General features: G+C 43.7%; 2 protein-coding genes across 2 annotated transcripts in view; one reads left to right on the forward strand and one right to left on the reverse strand.

Annotated features, from left to right (window-relative positions):
- elfn1a (extracellular leucine-rich repeat and fibronectin type III domain containing 1a) overlaps window positions 1–17,044 on the reverse strand; it is a 44,014-nt gene extending 26,970 nt beyond the window's left edge. The window contains exon 1 of the mRNA XM_049745454.2: window positions 16,755–17,044. The gene's annotated coding sequence lies outside the window, so the exon portion shown is untranslated. The remainder of the gene's footprint in view (window positions 1–16,754) is intronic.
- mrm2 (mitochondrial rRNA methyltransferase 2) overlaps window positions 1–22,028 on the forward strand; it is a 98,693-nt gene that overhangs the window by 60,652 nt on the left and 16,013 nt on the right. The window lies entirely within an intron of this gene.

The following is a 22,028-nucleotide window of genomic DNA, read 5'->3' on the forward strand; positions in this document are numbered from 1 at the left end:
GAGAGCACGGCGCCCGTGGGGGACATGTGTTTATGATACAGTACATGTCGTACATACATACCACACCTGCAATGCTGTGGAAGGGCACTGGATCATATTTAGTTGCCTACCTAGAACAAAATATACTGTACTTTGTTTTAATTTACAGTGGTCCCTCGTTACTTCGCGTTTCGTTTATCGCGGCTTCACTACATCGCGGATTTTTTTTCCAAATTAAAAAAACATTTAAAAGTCAAAATGAAACTTCTAAATTGAGGAAACATGTCTAACCTTTAGGACAATGTAGTATTGCTCCAAATGTTCGTTTACATTACTTTAGAACACAGGTGTCAAACTCAAGGCCCGGGGGCCAGATACGGCCCGCCACATCATTTTATGCGGCCCGCGAAGACAAATTGTGCATCAAATTCGTGTGTCATTACTAGAATTGCAAATTGTCTTCACTTTTAATATCTTTTTTTTTAATATTTGACCAGTTTTTACTGAGAAAATGAGTTATTTGTCAGTTTGTTTGTAGCTTTTACTGCATATAATATGAGATGCCCATACATTTATTTGGGTTGACAGTTATAATGGCCCTCCGAAAAAAACTACGACTACAATGCGGCCCGTGAAAAAAAAGAGTTTGACACCCCTGCTTTAGAAGTCCGTTTTTGCGTGTTAACACGATGGCGAATTAGCATCTTTCCGCTAACTCGTTAGCCTGCCCAGTACTTCTTGTTGGTGACCGTACTTGGCGGATTTCACTTATTGCGGGTGGTTTTCTGGAACCAATTATCCGCGATAAACGAGGGATTACTGTATTCCAGGTTTTCAAACTCTTTGTTGAACCTTTTTTTTTTTTTTTTACAAACCTCTTTTGTTTACAAATAAATTAATATATGGCAGTATTTAACTTTTTTTCTCTATTTATCTTTGGAGGCTGTGACCAACTTTGCTTTTCACTGCAGTAACTTTGAATTTATTACCTCCCGCAAGACGCTTCCCCATTCTCCAGACGGCAAAACAAAACCATAAAAATCAATCTTTCACCTCACTTGTGTGGATATAGCATTGCGCACGGGTGTTGCTTTCAATGATAATCCAAAAATATCTTTATGAAGATTGCTTGTGGGCTCTTTAGTTGTGGTTTTATTTTGCGCTAATGTATCACCTGAAAATCACGTGTTGCTCTCGTGTCAATGTCAATTAAAAATTGAAGTGCAAGTTGCTTCACGTCAGGCCGTCTTGGGGTTAGAATGGATTTAGAATTTTCATTATAGTCAATTTTATTTCATTTTGACTTTTGTTTTTTTAATTCAGTTAGCTCAAATTAGTTTTTGCAGCAAGTTGGTGAGTTTTATTAATTTTAGTGTTTTTTTTTATACACGTGGAGTATTTAGAGAAGAAAATAATCAATGCCATTTATATATTGTAAAATTGTGACGTGAAAAACAGCAACCAAACTATAAATAACCCCGGAACCCTCGTTTTAGTTCCGCCTTCAAGCAAGTGCACTTTCAAATAGAATCTTAACCACGACTTTGTCTTTTCTCATGGGTAATTCGGAATGGGCTCCTTTTCCTTTTCTTACTGGAAGATGAATTATTTATGATGTTGAAAGTGAAGGCTGAGATTGTTTCTAGAGAAGCTGGCGGGATATACGTATATTTTTTTTGCATGCACATTGTTCATCCCCGCTCGCCATATGTCCTTCTACCTGGACGCACGCCAGCCGCCTCAAAGCCGGAATGCTGACATTGTCCTTCTCCTGGCGGGGGCAGGAAGGAGGGTGGGGCGCAAATGAGGAGGAGGCGGATGGAAGCTTATGCAGAGTGTCCCGCCGTCTGCACTGTGCGCCTAAGAAACATTTCCTGATCTAGTCCATCGCACAGTAGCATCATTGAAGGCACAATTCAACATGGTCAAGCTGACTCTTCGTTGAGAGCAAAGTGTCTCAGAGCAATTAAGAAAGTGGAAAAGGATTCAAGGCCAGAATACCCATGAGTGTTTTTTTGAATGAATTCATTGAGCTTAGCAATTAGTTTTTATTGATGAAAATTTGTGTGATGGGGAGAATGCTTCGGTGCTAGCAAGAAAACGACAACTTGTAGTCGGCGGCCCAAGTCAGCACATAGCAAGCTCCCATTTATCTGTTTATCTGTTGAAGCCCCGATGATGAATTAGGAGCATGTTGCTGAAGGTTATTTCATTTTTTAGTAGTATACTAGCCACACTGTTATTGTCATCCTTTCATAGTATCTATGTATCTACCTCTATAGCCTAATCAATCTCTATCCATCCATCCATCCATCCATCCATCCATCCATCCATCCATCCATCCATCCATCCATCCATCCATCCATCCATCCATCCATCCATCCATCCATCCATCCATCCATCCATCCATCCATCCATCCATCCATCCATCCATCCATCCATCCATCCATCCATCCATCCATCCATCCATCCATCCATCCATCCATCCATCCATCTATCCATCCATCTATCCATCCATCTATCCATCCATCTATCCATTTATCCATTTATCTATTTAATCTATTGCTAGCTAGCTAGCTAGCTAGCTAGCAATAGATCTCAACTATCCAGTTGTTTTATACTTGTCTTTGCTTTGTTTTCTTGTTTTTACTTGCCATGTAGCACTTTGAGATTCCTCCGAATGTAAAGTGTGTTATAAATATAATTTATTATTATTATTATTGTTCAACTAGCTAGCTAGCTAGCTAGCTAGCTAAATCAACTCATCAGTAGTTCATTGACTGTCTCCTCATTATATAGTGACTTGATACTCATAACTACAATGTAATTCTTGCTTTTAAGCTGGTAGTATTACTGTAATTTATTGTAAATGTCATCCTTATCGTGTTTCACGAATACCCGCAAGGCAGCAGTTGTTATTAATAACCGGTATGAAGGAATGATTGCATTGACGTTATATACTTTTTTTGGCCGTATGTTTACCAAACGTCATTTCCAACAAATAACAATGTTGAAAGCGTTAGCGGCGCCTTAGTGGAGTTGTTTGTCAGCGAGGTGCAAGGAGTCACAGCGGGCACAGTCGAAAATCATAGGGTGCAGGTATCTTCTTGATTGTGTTGCCTTTTGACTGGAGCTGTGCGAGCGAATGTGCCGGCTGCATGCTGAGACGGCTTCATCATCGTATAGGGAACGACGCCCCCTCGTCCCCCGGCCCCTCCTCCTCCCCGCGCCATGTTGGCGCCTTTCCAACTAATAGGATGCAACTTGTCAGCGCCTCACAAACTAATAGGCTACACGCAGCCTGCATACGTATGAACATGCCGGTTGCGGTGACATCAAGACGGATGTTCGCATTAGGAAGCTGCGAGAGTAGCGTGGCGATGGCGTTACCACGGCAACCTTCAATCAGATCACGATCTGTCGACCTAAGAATTATCATGGCGAGGCAGAAGCAAATAGATGCCATAGATGTGATGTGATCCATTCCCTGTCAAAATACGTCCATTAACGGTTATATGGTTATTTAAGCAACATTGGAGCTGTGCTCATGTTTGCTAATGTTGTTTTGGTTGTTTTCTAAAAGTCGAAATGAGAACCCCTTCAGACATAAGATGATCACCTTCAACTGAGCAGATCAACTGGAAAACAATAAAGCAAACAATCAAGCTGCTCGGGGGAAGCGAGAGACGAGTACAAGAGAGCATTTGGAGAAGTGGAACGTTTTCTTTCACAGACTCAAGGCGTCGCCGCCTTTTGAGGAAGACGAGAACAAGCGACTGTCGCCTCTCGGAGTTAAACATCTGATCCCGAAGACGACGTCTGTCTCTACTTGAGCGCGACACTTTTCGCTGGAGCGCTGACGGCTGTCAGTGGCTTCACGACACACATCCGTCAACGCTTGTGACTGACTCGCGGATTCAACCGCTCCGTGCCGTCATCACGGTAGCGTCACGTTAACTCAGGTTACAGCTTAACATGTCAACGGCGCTTTGTAGCGTATTACTGTCAGACGCCGAGTGCCAAAGGGCAACGTGCTGACTCGTGACCGGATAAAGCCCGGTTAGCATATTCCGATTATTTACCGATTATGAATTTGGAACACATTTTATATTCATGATCATTTTTAGAGTGGATCCAGACACACACAGCACACATAGTTAATGTGATCTCTGATTGACAGGTTCTTTAATCGGCGTTCCTGTCGCTCGGATGACACAGACGAGCTCCTGAGGGTGAACATGTAGACTGTAGACGACTAGCGGGCTTGCTATTATATTTTGCTAAATTATTCAAAGAAAACGCAATCTCTGTACAACTTTTTCCTGACAGCTCAATTCAACCAGACCCACATTGAATTTTTGCCATCGCTTTCGGTTCAGGCAAGTGCCTATTGTTTATAAACACTCCAAAAATCTCAGTCATAAAAAAAATGAAGAACTGCTGCTTCGAAATGTGAAATGGCCAAAGCCCAACCGCTGTGAAGAAAAGCCCGTGGTGGAAAAAGTGGCATGAATGATAAAACGGGCCAAGTAGAAAAGTAAGCATTGAAGATCCAGCAGAGAAGCTCAGCACGCCGTGCATGTAGCAGACTATTAAAGCTGCCCTCGGTCTGTTGTGGTCAGAGCTCCTCGCTCTGTGGGGAGGGCGGGGACTGGAAAGTGTGCGTGCAGGCAAGGCTACACCAAGAGGAAGAGACAGCAGATGTGACGCAGGTCGAGGTCAGGAAACGCATCCCTCTGGTGAGCGGGGACGCGGGTACACAGAGCCCTCAGGCGCCGAAGTGCGGCATGATGTCCATCAGCATGTCGGCCCAATCGGTATCACCAGGCTATGATGGTTTTGTTTACAACTCGGCCTGTAAAAACAGCCCAGGCGGCTTAAGAGGACAATGCAAGGGAGAGGCTCCGTTTTGCTCCGTAATACTCGGCATAAAATGTAGCTTTACTGATAAGTCGAGTTGTAAAACAAAATGTAGGGTGCCGTAAACCAGCTGACAGCAACTTTAGGTGCACCGGTGACACTTTATAGACAGAAAAAAAAAAACTCGCCAGAAAGTCCATCTACTCTATGAGCTGGACAATTTTTAATATTATTCCAAAAATATGTTTGCGGCAATAATATCCTCCCACTGCTAGGATTGTAGAAATATTTATAAAATGGAAATTGTTTATGTACACTTCTGATTTTGTGGAGTGTATGCATCCATAACAAGGAGGGGGGGGGGGGCTCTTGTGAAGAGTGACTGAGGTTTCGGGCCACCCGCAGGCCACGTGTCTGACAAATAAAATCCAAGATGGCCCGGAGGGAACCGAGTAAAGCTCGAGGTGCTGCTGACAGACGTCTGATAAGTCACGATAGCTGTCTCGCGTTTTTTTTCCCCCTTTCCCTTTCTCCATCTACTAGTATCACTTGATCCCGCTGTGGTTCAAAGACATGGTGGAGCATATCCCCAGCATGACAAATAATGGATTAGAGGGATTAGCGGCTAGCAAACACGCAGAAAAAAAAAAAAATCCGACTCATGTTTTGCATTTTACATAGGGAGAGATAAAGCTTACCGCGTCCACACGCCACGTGTCAAGGAGGCGGCGGGCCGAGACAGACGGAACGTTTCTCCACGTGTGCAGCTCGCAAAAATCAATTTACAGAAGATAATTGTTCATTTCCGAGGGTGGAGGAGGGGGCAACGGAAGATTGAGTCGACTCGATTGCACGCAAATAGTGCTAATGGGGACAATGATCCTCCCCCAATGGATCCAATTATAAGCTTGTTATTCTCGCTATTCATAACGCTTTGTGTCTCGATGAGGGCAAAATAATAATTCCCCCAATACAAAAAAATGATTAGAAAGGTGAGCGCGTCGCCCTCGCGCAAATAAACTTGTCCTGGCTCATTTAGGTCCAGCTCTAACGGTTGATAAATCCTCTTTTGACTCGTTTTTATGGCCTAACCATGATGTGTAAATGCCACCTTGAAATTGTTTATTTTATGTGGCGTTATTAGTTTTAGGTCAAATAAAATCGCCATTTTAGTGGCTTTTACAAACTCAGAAAGGCACCAAATTTCACAGGTATGTTTACACTTGTTAAAATTTATGACCTCCTTCAAATTGGCCTTCAACAATTGCAGTTGGAGCTCCCGCAGGGATGCTTTGAAAATTCAGCCAACAAAACTATAGGATTTGGTTGGCTTTTCTTTCCTGAGTAAGCCCACAAAAAAAAAAAGTCAAGACAGTCAATTTGAGCGACTAAATTAAATCTACATAATTCTTCAAAGTTAGTTTGTCAGTCTATCTTGGCTAAGGCTGTCAGCAAAGTCCCAATCAGATGTTTTGATTAACCTCCGTCAAAAGCGATCTCCTGTAACAAATTCCATCAAAGTTCATTCCCCACTTAATTACGCCAACTGTTTACTCGCCCGCGACATTGGAGCGCTTTGATTCCGCTGTTTGTTTCTGACTTTCCCCTTAAGTGCTTCTTCAGTCTTGCACGGCCCTCGCGGTTTTCTCGCCTAATTGCTCCCTCTCGGTCCTTTCTAATAATCCCATTCTGTGCTCAATTGGAGAGTTTGCGTCTTTTGCGGGTAAAACTGCGCTCCAGTTTCCAGATCTCCTGCCTCGCCTTGCCTAGCGCTCGTGTATTGCTGATTAAAACAGTCGAGATCAAAAACCGCAGAATTTTTTTTCCTCATTACAATCCAAAGCAAGAAGCAAAATACTGCAACCAGGAGCTGGCTGCTAGCTTTGTTGGCTAAACTTCATATCAGGTCAAAACCATTTGGTTAACTAGCTAGCAAGGGTGTAGCATTTGTTTCTTCGAATTTGCTCCATCTGCGGTCCAACCTTTTCCTGGAAAGCGTGTAGCAGTAAGAAGCCGCGGCAGTAGTGAAATTGATGGGATTACATGAGGGATTAGCAGCTGTTAGCATTGTAACAACATGGCTCAACGAGGAAACAATTAGCGCAATCCCCACGACATGTCGGACGAAAGCAATCAGATATTGTCGAGGTTTAATATTAGGAATAATCATTTGCTTTTCACTGATGGAATCGTATTCACACACAATCACATCTTATTTCCGGTGAAAAAACCTTTTTATATTTGCGAAAATTGGAATACCCGAGAAGAAACATATATTTTCCCCCTCCGACGTATTGAAAAGCAATTTAGCATCAACCAGCCTTCAGTTTCGATTATAACAAGCGCATCAAGTCAAGATGAAGCTCGGAGCGAATTGGCATCGTGGCACAAAGTTGCTCTTTGTCACTCCCCCCCCTCCCTCACCTCCTTTTGCGGCCACATTAGAAAGTCCAATCAGGATGAAAAAAAGTCGCCGGCAGTGTCTGAGATAGCGCTGCTTAGCAGCTGTGTCATATTGATGCATCACCTGCAGCTCCCGCGCCGATAATGAATCGGAATCTGTCTCCGATGACTCATAAAATAGTTTGTCTGGAATTCCACTCAAGGAGAGTTACGTTAGTTTCACCATTAAAAAAGAAGAAGAGAATTGATTTGTGAGCCAGGAATAGCATATTCCTCAAATCCCAACAGTGACCTCCTTACTTATTCGAATCAATATCTCCTTCTGTCGGGCTTGAGGGAAACATAGAACGAGTTAGATGAGAGGTCAGAAATGGCTTGATGGATCTTGCTAATAAAGTACAAGAACATGTCGGCGGGGCAAAGTCCTCCTGAAATAAGTGCTTGGTTTATGACGGAGTTGGCTTCCTCCGACGTGCGAGTTCGCGGAGTTAATATCGGAATTAAAAAAAAAAAAACTGTACTACATCTAATTACATTTTAAATTGATTTTAACTCCCGGAAGGCATTTGCGACGGTTTATGTACGAAACTACTATGCTAATATATGTAAATCATGTGTTCAAGAAGCTAAGCCTTCAAAGAATTAAAACAACAGGGAATGTACGCTTACATATATTATTATGATATTAACCTGATTTTGTGTTTACCTTCCTTTAAATCGGGTCACTGTATGCATTCATGAAATATCGCAGTCTTTTTAAAGTTTCAGTCGTGAAGAGTGGTTGAAAGCTATTGATGAAGACTATCGAGCGGTATCGGCGTCCTGTCTGCTCATCTGTGTACATATCCAAGGTGATGCAATACCACGCAAGCCGAGCTTCTCTGACGCACAGTCCATTTAGCCTCCAAGATGCCTGTAAGTAACAGGAAATGGACCTCTTCGCTGTATATATTTCCAATTTCCCAGGAAGTAACGAAGCGAATGTTTTATCTGCACTTGAATAACAAGAGAAATGGGATATTCTTTTTTGGAATTTGCCATCAATGGAGTGTGTCGAGAAAGCGATGGGGTTGAAAAAAGGCAGACGGATGAGCCGAGAGCAGGAAATAAAGGGGAACGAAAGGTAGAGGCAAGGGGGGTGCCATGAGAAGAGCTTGCGTTTGTATAATATTACATACAAGTCAAAATATTAGGGACGCGGCTCAAGTCTAGCGTCCACGATGAAAGGGCCCTCACATCACCAATTTATGCCGAAATTGAAATAATGCTATGCCTCACCTCCATTGTCAAAATGCAAGGCCTGACATTTGTCCAAAATGGCAACTCCAAATCAAAATGGCCGACATTCTATAACCCGGGGCTAATTTTTCCCAATTTTTCAGGACTTCAATTTTCTTTTTATTCCGAAATGAAAACCCAAGGAAAACATTCATTTGGCGTCATAGTTTGAATTTAGAAGTATTCATTTTGAGGCATATTTTTCCACCGCGAAGTACTGCGAATGTGTCGTCCTTGTCAATGTTTTGCCCAATGTGCGGGGCCACACACACCTGCATATTTTCCGTCCTACTCAACAGGTGGGTCAACATGGGCCATCGCAGGCAGGCAGGCAGGCAGGAGCTTATCTTAATTCTCAGCAAGAGAAAATCCCAGATCCCCTCCACGTTGGCCGCGTGTAATCGATGCTGACAGGTAATTCAGCGGAGTACATGAGGGAGCTCGCCAGACGCTTGTGTGCCCTCGCTAGCCACACTTCCAGCAATCAAAGTATTTGACAGCCCTAACGCGTGTCCAGATAAACATGCATCTTATAAAAAAAAGATGAGGAAAATAGGATTCAACGCAGAGCAAATGATGACGGACGAGACAGGAAATAAAATCTTGGTTGTTTTGCAAATGAATCTACCAAGAACATTTGAGCCGTATGGATTCATCTAAAGAGGCACTTTCAAATGTTTATTTTATTTCACTGTTTTTTTCCCGAGCTTATCTTGGATTCTTCAAACCAAAGTCACTGGCTTGAGGATAGGAAGCGCCAAGCCCCGGAGGAGAGCATATGTAGGCTAGCAGGCGAGCGACACGGCCTATGGCCGCGTATCCAGAACACATTAAAAAGAAACGAGGAGGCCCGAGCCGATCGGTCCTTCAAAGCTGCCGCTGGCGCCGCTCCAGTTTTACGAAAGGCCTTGTTATGCAATTCTACAAGATCTTGGATTCCTCCATGCTTTCATTCATCTTCAACAAAAAGAGACTCCAGAGATGCTAAATATGCTAGCAAATAGCATATTTATAGCATTGTTAACAAATACGCCAAAAAGCTCAATATATCACCGCAAGTAGGTTTGATTGTTCATTATTTTTACCAAACACCTCCAAAATCTTAACGATCCTCTTTTTGTCCTAAACACATCTTTAGCGGGAATCCTCGTGTGGTCGTGACTAATACGAATGTAAATGAATGGTGGCAGGCTTTTAAAGCAGCACAAAAAGCCCACGTAAGAATTGTTAGCTTATTATAAAGATAAGTGAGAATGCGGTGCTCGCTAATGAGCCCCAATCTTCTACTTGAGGTGGAAAAAATACATTTTAGTGTCTAACAGATGCATTTTTTAATGGTTTCGGGCGCCGTTATCTTTACACCATGACAAATGTGCTGTTTGCTGTCACGGCTTTAACTCCAATGAGGAAACTTTTTTAATCTCATCTGCTTTTGAGAATCTGATTATTTGGCGGTTAATGAAGTGAAAAATGTGTAAATCTCTTGATGGGATGAGGTAACCAAATAGGAATAAAAATCTTTGTAATTGCGGCTGTTAGCGTATCGAATCAGCGGCGGGAAACCGCTACCAATCCGCCGAGACCACAAGCAGCACCTTGTCCAACTTTCGTCGCTTTGAAGTTGACGATACAGTCAAAGCAAAAACGTACCACTCGAACACGCCAGTCAGTATTTTTAGGAAGAGCGGCGCAGCGCCCATGCGGCTGGCTGCTTTGAAGGCAGCCCACACATCTTTTTTGAAAAAAAAAAACTTATTTCCATTCAGTGCGGCAATTAAGTAGAAGGAGTTTTTTTTTTTATTCAATCTTAAACAGGTGCAACACATTGAAAATTCAAGTCAGGAAAATTTCAAGGTGCTCAGTGAGTATTTTTAGACAGCTGTCTTATAAAAATTGCTGCTCTGTGTAATGCATGATATTTTCAGTATCCACCGATACCAAGTAACCGATACCATAAGTAGATTTGATTTGTAAAATCTGCCAAAATAGGGAAAAACATTAATAAAAGTGATTTTGTTACTGCATTAGTTTCAGGTAATTCTCACCACGGCCAGCGTATATTGGCACTATCTTCACCATCGGAGCAGAGCGGATTGCCGGAATCCTTCAAGAGCGCAAAAGGGAGATTAGGGGGAGGGAGGGAAAGGAAAAGACCTCCATTTTTAATTAAAAGTCGAGCGACACGGACTTGTCGCATCGGGCGTTTAGCTGTAAATCAGATTAAGCCGAGAACGATACACTTAGTCAAGCTCGCACCTTCTAGAATACGACTCGGCATTTTAGCATCATCCTTAAATGCAGCTATGTGGATCAGCGAGGCGGTCAAAGATTAATCAGGCTCATATCGGTCAAAGAGACGATCAGTTTATAGGCTTTGATGATGTCGCTATTATGAAGCTAATTTAACATTAGTTGAGGAATTTGCCACCATGACTGCCATGTAGACTTTTCCACGTAATCTCGGAGGAAGAACACCTGGAAGGCCTGCCGATTCGCCAGCGCGGATCTTGCCTCTCTCTTTCCCTCCCCGCGGGCGATCACCGGGCTGAGATGATTCGCCTTGAAAGGCGGCGCCGTGCGATGAGGCGACAACAGGTGGCGCGTCAGATTGAAGCTCGGCAGCTGGGGATGGGGCGACGCTCTTGCCAGCTGTCGCTTCCGATGGTGAGCGTTCAAGGACGCGTGGTGAGATTTTTCCGGAACTATACCTTAAATGTGCTTAAAAATTGCTGAGATTGCATTTGGACGGGCTGCCTGACAATTTTGACCATTTTGTTGTGTAGTGACAACAAGTTGGGGGTGGTTATATGGCTCATTGGGGTGATTAAATGTTCTTTTTATTGGATTGTGCAAGTTTATTAAATCAAGTGAGGTTTCACAATGTGCAACAGTTGGAGAATAGGAATGAATAATCTGCATAATCTTGAAGCCTTGTGTCAAGTATTCAGAAACGTCGCCCCAGCGTGAGCGTCTTGCTACTCGGAGATCTGTTCATGGTGTGAATGCTCACACTTTTTTTTTTTCCATTTGATTTTATTAAAAGACACGACTAGCATGGCTTCAAGTTTGAACGCAGTTGCCATGGCGACGTGGTGTCCCTATCAACACACTTGGCCTCACTTGACGGTCTTGTAACGGTCGCGGGCGGTGAAAAATGAAGCCATTACAGTGGAGCCGCAGGAAAGTGAATTGTGAGCCGGGCATATGATAAGCACACGTGATTAAGAGGCACGACTTGAGACTAAACGAGGAGAAAAAAAAAGACCCTGATGGAAAATCTTTAAAGAGGGGACATATGGGAAATTGAAATTTTAATTATCCCAGGCCACCTGTCAAGTGAGAAATTCAAGTAAATATTGTTTTCCCCCGAAATGTGTCTGCTAGTGAATTGTGTTGCGGAATGTGTCTGCTGCATGCGCCACATGAACTTATCGCAATAACTTGGTAATGAAGTGCCAGCTAGGTATGATAAAATAACCCCCAGTATTTTTATGGAATAAGACACCTGGGAGCTCTTTTTCGTTGTGAAAAAAAAATACTATGTCCTCCTTAAAGCTTTTAAGTTGGATGACAAAGGAGGGGGAAGGGGCATAGTATTCGTTGCCCAAAGTTCACTTTGATGACCACAAAGGGAGTTGTCAGCAGGTTTTTGCAAAGGGCCGGACATATGGCTGCCCAAATTATTGATGAGTCAGCCTGTGGTGTCCCGCCCGCTCTTTAAAGCGCTCATCTCCTCATTAAACGCGCCTCGACTCAATGCGTCCTCTCTGATGTTCCCACCGTGACTGATGAAGGCCCAGCGGTGCTTCAATAATGCAGCCACCGCCTCTCTTAGTTGACGCGTTTACTCAACTGACAGACTGTCAAGAAATTTTTGGAAAAAACTCTTTTTTTTCATGGAACAATCGTAAAAGAACAATAATGAGAAGTTATTGTTTTCTATAAATGTCCCATTATTTTCAGATTGTCCTCTCTGCACTGGTAGAATGAAATAGAATTCTAATAAACAAGAAGTTTATAAGTACCAAAATTGCTCATTTGCTAGTCGAATGAAAACAGCAGGGGCCCCAAAGTTGAACTCTGTGGAACGCCATTGCAAAGTAGGGCAGAGTGAGACTCACAGCAACCAAGGTTAACACAAAAATAGAATCTCAATCACTCTGGAGCACTACCAATAATGCCCACCTGGTTCTGTAAACAAGAATACTGTGGTCCAAATTATGGAATCCCACAGTTAGGTCCAACAAAACCTGACATATTAGCCAGAAGAATGTCGTTAAAATCTGGTAATCGGGATGATTCTGTGTAATGCACCCTTTTAAGAACCTTAAAAAGTCTCGACCCATCAATTCAGTGTGAATAACCCAGAATTGGATAGGCCCATTTTGGCCCGGCACCATTTCACCCCATTTTGGGTTACTGTTAACCCAGCACTTTCAAGAGTGCATTGATTTGTCCTTTTGCCCCGTGTCTCTCTTTGTCCGTTGATTTTTCTTCACGGGAACAATACCCTGCCACTTTTCAAGTAGTGGATGCATTCTGCTGTCCATCAAGCCGCACCGTATATTGAGACCTGGCCGGACTCAAAGCAATCACTTCGAGTTCAAACCGTGTGACAACGCATGGCGTCGCTGACGCCGAGACAGATTACGAGATGACCTTCAGCCGGCATCAGAGTGGTAGTCCGAGCCCGCTCCTCTGATTGCGCCTGCTACTCTTGACTTTCACTTCAGAGTGGCAAATGCTCAGAGGAGCGTTTCTTCACCCGCTAAGGGGCTAAGCGAGCCAGCGCAGCCCAAGCAGCATCTCAAACTTCTCCTTGGCACCCAAAAAAAAAAAAAAAATGGAAGCTCTGAGTAAACCTGTGAAGGTAGTTTGGATTGAATAGTGACCATTTCAATGCTACATAGTATATCTAGCTAGCTATAGCTGCCTCCTGAGGAATGAAGGCCATGTATTGATTTCAACGACGAGTCACCTCATGACCCGTTGGAGAGCTGTAAATATTCTCGCCTGTCAACTCCAAAGCTATATTCGATAGCTTCCGGGCATTTCTTCTCCTTTGCGTCCCAAACGTATCCAAAACATCTCTTCCAAGCATTTTGGCTAATCTTTGCGTGTGTCCTCAGGTGTTTGACTTTGTTGCCAGCCGCTTTGTTTGTGTTTCTGGCGTATCATGTTGACAGTTTCAGAAAATTCGAAATTACACGGCATTACGACGACAAGAGATAATCGCCCACGCCGGCCAAATGCGAAGCGCTGCCATCGCCGCACATTTGAATGTTTGCACATCGGGCCGCTAATTCATTCGTGCCCTTTTGCTGTTACATTGATGAATAATTAATGAGCTTGTTTTGATTGACCGGATAAGATGATGAGATGAAGTCGCAAAGAGTTTGAGATGTTTGAGTGACGGCGTTGTCACACGGAAGCGGCTGCGGAAATTTTGTGTCCATTTGTACAAAAGTCTTCTTGTATGGAAACTACTTGTCATTCAGTCAACGTTGATCAACAGAAAACTAGCGAGCTCCTTAGCGTCCCCTAAAACTAATAGCCCCTAGCTGCCAGTCGATTTTAAAATAAATGGAGCAGTCGATAGTAGCTAGTGGAAATGAAAAAGGAGGTCAGCCATTTTGTTGTAGTCATCTCGTCTTGTGTTTAACAATGCTTAACTTCTTTTTACACTTGGATTTTTTTAACACTAGGATAGTGACAAATTATTGTTATTTGAAATACAACTTGAGGTTCTACATTCAATAACCTCTGCGACACTTTGTATTCTGGAATAAAGCCCAAAAAAAGATGCTGATTCATTGTGAAGTTTCTGAGGAAAGAGCGTAGGGGCAAAGTGGAAAAAAAAAAAAGCATACCCTTGCTTTTTTTTTTTTTTGCTTTATTTTGTCATTTCAGCTTTTATCTCCACACTTTATTAGATAATGGAGAGCCTGAGCCTTCTCGGTTGCGCCTCCCCCGGAATGTAAAAAGTTGCAGTCAATGGTGGTTCATGTGTGGTGTCTTCAGGCAAAACGTGTGGGCAGCATTATTGATTGAACGCTATCCTTCACCCTTCGCACTTAGAACCATAGTCATGGTCAAGGTTCTGTTTGACATGCATCTATCCATTTGTCCTCAGTGTTATATATTTAATACAAAGCTCTATGGTTCAATTATAAAATTCCTGGGGCAGATCGGTAAATCCTGAGATTTCTGCCTAGCAACAAGAACCATCGCCGCCAGTGCGGCCCAACATATCGCACATGCCAGAAACTTTTGCTCGACAAACTAGATTACCGACCAATCCAAACTTGTTATGCTCCCTCTGTGGCTCATTTCTGGACTTTGGCGTCCTCGCACCAGTGGTTGGAGGGGGCTTAATCAAGCATACTCACGTCACATGGGACGCCGGAGGTGATGCAACAGCAGCTTCGTCAAACAGCGCCGTGAAGTTTTACGCTTTGCAAGGCGTGTGTTTGTGTGTGTGCGTGCCGTGCTGTCGTTCCATATGTCTCCCAGCAAGGGTCCCTTTACACATTGTTAGCCGTAGAACAACAACATCTCCTCCCGAACTACACGGTAGTCATTAGTTAACAAGTACAATAAGCACGGCGATTTCTTTTGTTGCTTTAATTTGTAACAGGTGCAAGACAATGGAATGTTGTTGTCATCAAGTTGTGGACACACAATTGGGTCCCAAGGGGTCCAAATACTTTACCTCAAGATGGACTTAAATAAACAGTGTGACTGAAGGCAACAGGATGCAACAATCTGACAAAAGAACAACAGCCGCATGTCTGCCGTTGCCATAGTGACCCCCGATTGTCTTCTACAGTGTTTTTAATATCGTTGGAGGGACGTTCAGGTTACTCAAGTATTTAACGTAAATAAAGTCTCTTGTGTTTGCACAGTTTTCTGCTTTGATTATATGCTAGGACACTTTTCTGGTGCTAGCGCTACCACTGTTGCTAACGTTAGGATGCTAACGTTAAGATTTTTGTCGCCTTCAGCATAGAATTGCAGCCTCACAGTCAGGCTGACAGAGATTTGATGATGCCTAACACAGTGCTGTTAGCATCTCGCATGGCATTAGCTTAGCATCATTAGCGTCCATCCACATTACCTGTCAATCGAATGTCAAGCTGCTCTGGTTGGCTTGTTTACTGATTTGTGTAATTAACAAACATGGAAGACGTAAGCGTGAAGTCGCCTGGGGCGCTACACAATTCTTTTAGCGTTTTGTCTCGCTCTGTCAGAGTTTTAGATACTCCCGTCCAGGTCATCCAAAGAAATGTGTCATTCGCGATTGCCATTCTCGCTTAATAAGGTCGGCCACGCTTCCCAAAGCGCCGTCCCCTCAGGAAATCCGTCTCCCTCAAACAGCAATTTATCCAGCGGGGGCAGCCTCCTCATTTTTTTTTTTTTTTTTTAAACCATCACAAGAAGCTGTAATTCTCTCGGTATCCTCGGCACGATCTCTCTGCCTCTCCTTCCACAAAAGAGCGAGCTCAAGCAAGATGCATACAAAATAGCTGACTCAATCATCCAGCTGCATAATCAAGATAAGGGAGATGAGGGGTGGGGGTGAGGGGGTGGGTGGAAGTGTGAGAAGAAGACAAAAAAAAAAGTTGCGAGTGAAAGCGACCGACACAAGTTGTGACTCATCATCCTGCCCGAATCGTTTGGAGCAACTTGCAGGATTTCACTTTAAGATGCTCTGGAAAATAAACAGTAAAATCAATCCGTCTCGAGGTTTTTACGCAAGTGCCGGCTCCTCCAGCGTTGCGTTTCCAAAGACAGATGGCACGAAGGCTGCAAAATCCTCAGCTTATCTGCTAGTGAGCTCCACGCACGGTCGACTGTAATGACCGCACAGTCTAATAGAATAGATTAAGGCCATACATAGGCAGTGGCTAATCATTGTGCGTTTGTTTACCATTTTGGCATCATGCTTATTTTCATCATAAATCCTCCCATGTTGCTTTGTTAAGCCGCAAAACAACTTTTTATTCCGCAGTCAAAGCAATAGAAGCCAAACAGACGGCGGAGCTGTCCGTGGTGCTGAATACAAACTTAGAGCGCAGAGGTGCAACTTGGGCTTGCGTTTGGTTTTTTTTTTGTTTGTTTTTTTAAGAGAGGGGGAGTGCACGACCACCTCACCCACAACCCAACATTTCCAGAGCACATTGAAAAGAAGCACGCTTGTTGCATTCAAGTCTCAAAAGAGAATGGGTTCCTACCTGCGCTCCTCAGCCTTGTGTCATCGTTCTCAAAAAGAAGCTTCCGGGTTCCCCAGGTGGGCGCCAACATCCACGTTTATTCTTATGATGAATTTGAATGAGTCTTTATTGTGAGCGAGCGCTCAGCGTGGCTGGAGCTCCATCGGCGCTCCTCGCTTACAGCTGAGCGAAGCGGCTCGCTCGGGCTGCTTCTTTCTATCCGCCGAGACAGCCAGCGAGGGAGGGGAAGGGAGGGGGGAGGCGGGCCAAAGGAGGAAGTGTGTGTGTGCTGTGTGTGGAAGTGTGAGTTTGTGTGGGAGGGATGAAGGGTGGAAGAGAGGAAGGGAGGCTGCTGTCAGGAGAGAAAGAGAAGTGCCCGTTTTTGGCCCGGCCCGACGTAAAAGCTGTAAAGCTCCTAACGAGATTGCCCCGAAAGGGCTCAGCCCCCTTGGCCCCCCTTGCCACACCCACTTAAATGAAGTCAGGAGACAGATGATGTACTTTTAGGTTCATAAGGAAGCCATGTGACTTTATGTTGTGTGAATGAGCTAATCGAGTCAACTTTGCCTTTATAGTCGCTGATATGTTTACACAGGGGTAGAAATATAGTTTGATGGGGGATTTTTTTTTCTTAAGTCACAAAATAAATGGTACCAGAAAAATCTATAAACAAATAAAGTAATTCACATCATATATACTATATATAATATAATGCATTTATATTTATAATTGAATAAATTTATATTCATTTATATTATATTTGTAATATAAAATCATATATTATATTAAACTATATAAAAAAAGATATGATATTATACTTATTATGTTGTACATATTAGATTATTTGATACATCACTAGAGACTCCAAACAGATTTCTCACAGCTGCAAAGGGGATCATAGGATTGCCATATTGTCCTAACTGTTATGTATTTAATGATATTAATAACTGCTCATATCACTAAATATATATCTTGCAATATATCACCATCACTATAATTAAATCAAGAGTCACAGTGTGACGGCAGTGGTCCGTAATTCTCTGGGCTTAAATAGACATGCGGGGGTTGGGGGTGGGGAGCAAAGTGGCAGAGCCAGCTGCAAAAGTCCACCATATTTCACCAAACAAGTCAATTCGTGTTCCATGTGATGGAAGATCAATACATGTCAGTAATAAATTGCCAAATAGCAGAAGCTGCCGCATGGAGGAGAACACGTATGAGGGGTGGCTCGAGAAGATCTGGAAGCGGACGCTCCTCTTTGAGGGGGCGGATGTGTGTACGTGCACGTCTGCTTGTGTAATGAACTTGGCAGAGGCTTTGGGGACTGCGGCGTGGTGGAAGTAGCTGTGCCAAGCGTGGACGCGGCGCAGAGCGGCCGCGCTGAATGTCTCCCGCTTTCTAATATCCTCGCCGCTTACGCTGTAAAGCCTCGGCGGACCAGAGGCCGCATTAAAAGATAGCCCGGAAGATGGCGTGGAAAGTCGAGGAATAATACGTCTACTTCGGCTTGCTGATGAAATATTTATTGTTGGAACACGCTTCTGCTGGCGCAACCTATTCAAGTGAGCTTGGTGGAGAAGAGCCGCAAGTTTGACCAGGTCATGGAAATATCTGAAGCGGCTCACGGTGAGGTGCGATTGTCCACCTACAGCCACTCTAAAGTAGATAAATATACACTCATTTAATATGCTCAGAGTACAAAAAAACATGAAGATAAATGTTAGTGATCACTTGAAAATTGTGGATCTTCAGCCAGCCTAGCCTCCAAATCATGCTCGTAAAATCTCTGCATCCCCATCAGTCCAAATTGGTATAATTTATCATTCCAGTACGTAATTTCCTCTGCAAGTGTATAATATCGAATCATATGTCCCCCTAAAAACTGGAATTCAAACCGAACCCATCCGTCCGACTTGGACCCGCCTCTGAATAGGCGATAATGCAACTAAATGAAGTCCGAGCGGGTCGGGGGCGCGGTGAACAAAAAGCAAGGCGGATAGGCGGAATGAATTATTTAAATCCTTCATTCAGTGGCTAAGCCAATTTGGATAGCGGAGGGAGGTAACGACGCCGGCGATAATTCAGAGGCGGGGACGACGGGGGCGAGCGCAGGGATGATTTAATGGAATATCTGCTGTCAGTGAAGTATGGCACATCTGAAAGGAAGGAGGAATGGAGAAGATAGGAGCCATATTTTTAGGATTGTCCAGCACACAGGCTAGGCCAAAAATTCTGTTCCAGCGGTGTTGAATTTATCCGAGCAGAAAGATAAACACGTCCGCAACTCCAAATCAGCATTGTGATGAGAAGCCAACGTGTCAAATCAGAGCAGAGGAAAGAAAGAAATACGGACACGGGGCGTCTGCACGACCTGCGGCGTAATTACTGAAGATGTTTCTGAGTCGAAGGCTTGATTTGCATAGAGCGCGGCGCCCGATTAGGTCACGACACGGATCTGGCGCCGTCAACCTTGGCGGAAGTGTAATTTGCATGCATTTGAATATGTTGACAGTGTGGAATGCACTGATGAGGGAGGAATTCATCTTCTGGTTACCCGCTGAAAGGTCTTCAAAAGGCCATGAAATAGACGCTGAGCTAAGTGTTTGGGCAATGCCGAGAGGGCGGGCCTTGAATGAAGATTGTGGAAAGTTGCTTGACCAGCTCTCAGTGAGAATTCTCTATCATCTTGGTGGATTTACATTAGGGAAGTCCCCCCCCCCCCCCCCCCCACTGTGACAAACAAGTTGAATGTGAGAAAAAGTTCTTTCAGTCAGAAGGTATCTCATCACACAAAAAAAAAGCCAGTGTTGCTTTCAGGCGTTCCCGCTTTGTCATGTTTTCTGTGAAGCTATCTGACAGCAGCAGCAGAGGAATGAGATCCGAGCGTGGGCTAATCGGCGTGGGGGGGAGGGTCCGGGGCCGGTCCGTCTCGGCGTGACCGTCGGGATAAACACACCACCTACACTAAAAGCCTCACAAAAGACACGCCAAGCGCGTTGCGGTCGCCGTGGCGTACGCGGCCAGCCTCGCTGCGCTCCGGCCACGGCGAGATGAGCAACGCTTTGTAACGACGGAGCATCTGAAAATAACACGGCGCTGCTTTCAGCGCTCCCCGCTGAGCCACTCTGGTTTGGGTTCGCTCCCCTTTCCAGCCTTGTTTATAAATAACACATGGCTCCTATTGATACTTTTACACAGAATATACAACCGGGTAGATAGATATGTATAATTAAAACAACCTAAGTGGATGTTTGTCTAACTTTTTGTTTTTTGAAAGGGTAATACTACTTCTGGATTCCATTAACCGGGAGTCAAGAGGTAGCGAAGGGATGCGCCTATATATTTTACACACCGCCTTCCAAAATATGCATAATTCACAAGCTTGTACAACCTTGTCGCGTTCCACCGGGAAGAGCGCTTCGAGAGCCTGTGAGTGTTGCTCGCTCCAAAATAAACCGGTGTGATGTCACTCGTTGAGGTCACCGAGACATTTCGTCATCTGGTGCTGCTTTTAGTGTACCGTGCAAGAACCATTAAGGCTGAGGTTTTCTTTGTAATATGTACGGCGCGCCCTCGCGAGTTCAAGCATGTTATTCTGCTCAATATTGCATTTATGGGATAGGAGTTAAAACCAAATGACTGTGTTTTTGATATAACATTTTACTTATATAGAGTAATTACTAAATTAAAAAGCATTCAAAGGAATAGAAATGTTTTTGTCACATTTTCTACTTGAATGCACTAATTCTGGTGTTTCCACATGGGGCAGTATAAGGAAAACAAACAAACAAACAAACAAACAAACAAACAAACAAACAAACAAACAAACAAACAGGAGACTCGTCAATACGGCAGTGATACAAGTTCTTTGTAGAGCTGGGGTGTCAAACTCATTTTTTTCGCGGACCGCATTGTAGTCATAGCTTCTTTCGGAGTGCCATTATGACTGTCAACCCAAATAAATGTATGAGCACCTCATATTATATACAGTCAAAGCTACAAAACAAACTGACAAATAACTCGTTTCCAAATTAGACGAGTAAAAACTGGTCAAATATTTAAAAAAAACCATATTATTAAAAGTGAAGACAATTTGCAATTCTAGTAATGACACAAATTTGATGCACAATTTGTCTTCGCAGGCCATATAAAATGATATGGCGGGCCGTATCTAGCCCCCGGGCCTTGAGTTTGACACGTGTGTTGTAGAGGTTCAACAATATACGTCTGAGGATTTTTTTTTTTATATTGCTGCTCTAATTATATTTGGATATCTGCTGTTTTAACACCAACACATAGATGCTAATTGTTAGCCTGTTTGCTAATAACGTTTGTATTAAGCTAATGAGAGCCATGCAGTTATTTGTACGACTCAATGTGGAATTTTTCTTGTAGTATTTTTAGTTTGACGCTAACCTTCAGCTCGAAGTGACAAATATAAGCTTTTTTTCACTCAATCATCCTCCTCTGTTACTATGTTAGCTTGTTGCCTTACAGCAGCTACATTCAATTTCACAGTTTCCCTTTGTACTATTTTAAAGTGGAAAACTGACCACCACTTTTTATTTTCATTTGTCACTTCCTGTAACCGCAATCGTCATATTTTCGGCACGCCTTCAAAGCAAAGTTTCTGACTTTTTAATCACAAGCTTGGCCATGCACGGTCATGAGATCCTCTGACTCATTGCCAACATTGACTCAGTCAGCAGTCCTCTAACCTGTCCTCTCGCCACTTCAGAAGGGGCAAAAAATAACTAGTTAATAATTCATCCGGCGGAAATAACAGCCGCCTTTCGTCATCCCAAATGTCTGGAGATATTACTCAGCTAGACAGAGTGGACCTTCGGAATGTACCCGCAGAGAGAAGGACGCTTTCCACAATGTCGCCAACTGATAAAAACAATAGAGCAATAGATAGAAAATATGACCAATAAGCTCCTATATTTATATCGAAATCTACAGCAGTGTTTCCCAAGTAGGCTACAATAGCAACCAAAAATAAATAACAGCAGACACAGCATGAGAAAAGAAGAATGCAAATGAAAGCGTCTCCCTTCCTACGCAGTATTTTTCTATGCAGATGTCTGACTCATCACGTAGGACGTAAACAAAGCAAAATGACGAGTCAAAGGTCAGGCTCGCGGATGTGGACGCATCGCCGGGTGGCCGCGCTTGCTCGTTCTGCCGCTCGTTCCAGTTTAGCGGCGAGGCGCCCACTATGCGTCTGAGTAGGGCCGGACTAGCCTGGCTTCTCCTCGGAGAGAACCGGTACCCGAAGGCAGCCCACGCGGATGC

This window comes from Syngnathus scovelli, chromosome 16 (assembly GCF_024217435.2).
Source record: "Syngnathus scovelli strain Florida chromosome 16, RoL_Ssco_1.2, whole genome shotgun sequence".
NCBI classification, from domain to species: Eukaryota; Metazoa; Chordata; class Actinopteri; order Syngnathiformes; family Syngnathidae; genus Syngnathus; species Syngnathus scovelli.